This window comes from Boleophthalmus pectinirostris, unplaced genomic scaffold (genome assembly GCF_026225935.1).
Source record: "Boleophthalmus pectinirostris isolate CB_2022bp ecotype Guang Dong unplaced genomic scaffold, ASM2622593v1 HiC_scaffold_11, whole genome shotgun sequence".
NCBI lineage: Eukaryota > Metazoa > Chordata > Actinopteri > Gobiiformes > Gobiidae > Boleophthalmus > Boleophthalmus pectinirostris.
The window spans coordinates 23,853,734-23,856,233 of NW_026570994.1; the positions used below are offsets into that span (position 1 = coordinate 23,853,734).

The 2,500-nt window shown below is 49.2% G+C and overlaps 1 protein-coding gene across 1 annotated transcript in view; it reads right to left on the reverse strand.

Annotated features, from left to right (window-relative positions):
• The window catches only part of LOC110168982 (ras-associated and pleckstrin homology domains-containing protein 1-like), a 39,486-nt gene that overhangs the window by 36,531 nt on the left and 455 nt on the right, over positions 1–2,500 (reverse strand).

Below are 2,500 nucleotides of genomic sequence, written 5' to 3' on the forward strand. Positions count from 1 at the left end.
AGACCTGATTTAGACCTGATTTAGTCTTGGTTTAGACCCTGTTTTAGTCCTTGGTTCAGTCCCAGTTCAGTTCTGGTTTAGACTTGGTTTAGACCTGGTTTAGACCTGGTTTAGACCTGTTAGACCTGATTTAGACCTGATTTAGACCTGATTTAGACCTGATTTAGTCTTGGTTTAGACCCTGTTATAATTGTGGGATTTAGTCCTTGTTTAGTCTTAGTTTAGTCCTGTTTTAGACCTCGTTTTAGACCCCGTTTTAGTCCTGGTCCAAGTTAAAACACAGTTTAGTCTCCGTTTATTTTAGTCCTGGTTTAGTCCATGTTATGAAATCCTGGTTCAGACCTGGTTCAGACCTGGTTCAGTCCTGGTTTAGTCCTGGTTCAGTCCTGGTTCAGACCTGGTTCAGTCCTGGTTCAGACCTGGTTCAGACCTGGTTCAGTCCTGTTCAGTCCTGTTCAGTCCTGTTCAGTCCTGGTTCAGTCCTGGTTTCAGTCCTGGTTCAGACCTGGTTCAGACCTGTTCAGTCCTGGTTCAGTCCTGGTTCAGACCTGGTTCAGTCCTGGTTCAGACCTGGTTCAGACCTGGTTTTAGTCCTGGTTCAGTCCTGGTTCAGACCTGGTTCAGACCTGGTTCAGACCTGGTTTAGTTCTTGTTTGTGGAGCAGTAGGTCAGTAGTAATAATAATATTTGTTTGTGTAATAATTCTTCTGTTGCAAAAGAAAATGTATTTGTGGATGAGTTTTGTAAGAGGGAGCGGCCGGATCAGACCAGATCTGTCCAAGTATCTGTGGTGTTAGTAGTTGTAGTATAGTAGTAGTAGTAATCGTAGTAGTATCAGTAGTAGTATCACAGTAGTATCAGTAGTAGTATCACAGTAGTATCAGTAGTAGTATCACAGTAGTATCACAGTAGTATCACAGTAGTATCAGTAGTAGTATCACAGTAGTATCAGTAGTATTGCCTTCGTCCCGTGTACTTTTTTTGTGTAATTGTAGTTTGACACTGAGTCAGTTTGAGTTTGAGTCTAAAAGAGGAAAGTGGGACAGAAGAGTCCAACATTTAACTCTTTGTTCGGTTCAAACGTTTCAGATCCACAAGAGACTCGACTGTCCAAGAAACACCAGTCCAACAGCAGGGACGGGGTTAGACCGGGTTTAGACCGGGTTTAGACCGGGTTTAGACCATGTTGAGACACAGTTTATTCCCAGTTGAATCGGTGTTAAAATGGTTTAGTCCTGGTTTAGTCCCTGGTTTAGTCCCTGGTTTAGTCCCTGGTTTAGTCCCTGGTTTAGTCTTCGTTAAGTCCTCATTTTGTCCTCATTTAGTCTCTACTTTAGGCCCTTGTTCAGTCCTGGTTTAGTCCAGATTCAATCCCTGTTTTAGTCCTTGGTTTGTCCTTGTTCAGTCCTGGTTCAGTTCTGGTTTAGACCTGGTTTAGTCCTGTTTTAGTCCCTCGTTTAGTCTTCGTTTAGTCCCTTATTTAGTCCCTGGTTTAGTCCTGGTTTAGTCCCGGTCGCGGCTCTGATCTTTTTTCTTGTCTCCGGTCGAGCCTCGTATTTCTGTCCGACCTGAGTCGCCCCAAAGCGGCCTGAGTCTCTGCCCCAGCCCCGCTCCTCCGCCCCGGGACCGTCACCCCGCACAAGAACTGCACCGAACAGCACCGAACCGCACCGCACCGCCAACGGAACCGACGCTTTTACGCACAAAACTGACGCTTTTACGCACGACGCGAGCGGCCCTGGCACATCCGAGCCCCCTCCCGGAGATCAGGGCGGAGCGCAGCCGAGTCACACTCCCCATCCTCGGCCTTCCATCCTCCGCCTGCGCCCCCCGAGCCCCGGGACCCGACTCACGGCTCCTTTACCCGATCCGAATCTTTTACATCACGTCAAAGAGCCGGATTTTCACGACAAAAACCAACGCGAGAACTGATTTTATCCACAAAATAACCAGAGGAAGACACGATTAAAGACCAAAATGTGTTTAAAATGTTGAGCAGCAAAGAAAAAAGATTAGAAAACAACAAAATCCGGTTCCTGCCTTTTAAAAGAGCCGATACCCATCCTCCCCGAACCCGTCCATCCCCGAGACAAAGCGGCTCCAGCGGCTCCAGATCCGCCCCGGAGCCGCCTCGTGTTCCCCCGGACACATCCCCTCCGTCCCTCCGTCCCTCCGCTCTCCAGCCCCGCGGAGGAGGAGACCCCAAACCCGGGCACGAAACCTCCAGATCCCCGCTGGAAAAAAACAAACAAAACCCCCCAGAGCCTCGCGACACAAAAGCCCGAGAGGAGCCGCGGTCCATTCACAAAAATAAACTATTATCGCGTTAGCAGCAGCGTTACGCAGCGGATTCCTCCTCACAAAGACCCGAGCCAGACCCGAGCCAGACCCGAGCCAGACCCGAGATAAACCAGAGACAGACCAGAGCCGGACCAGAGCCGCTCCGGACCGTCCAGGCTCCAGGCGCAGAGAGAAAAAGACAAAAACCTGCGGGATTAAA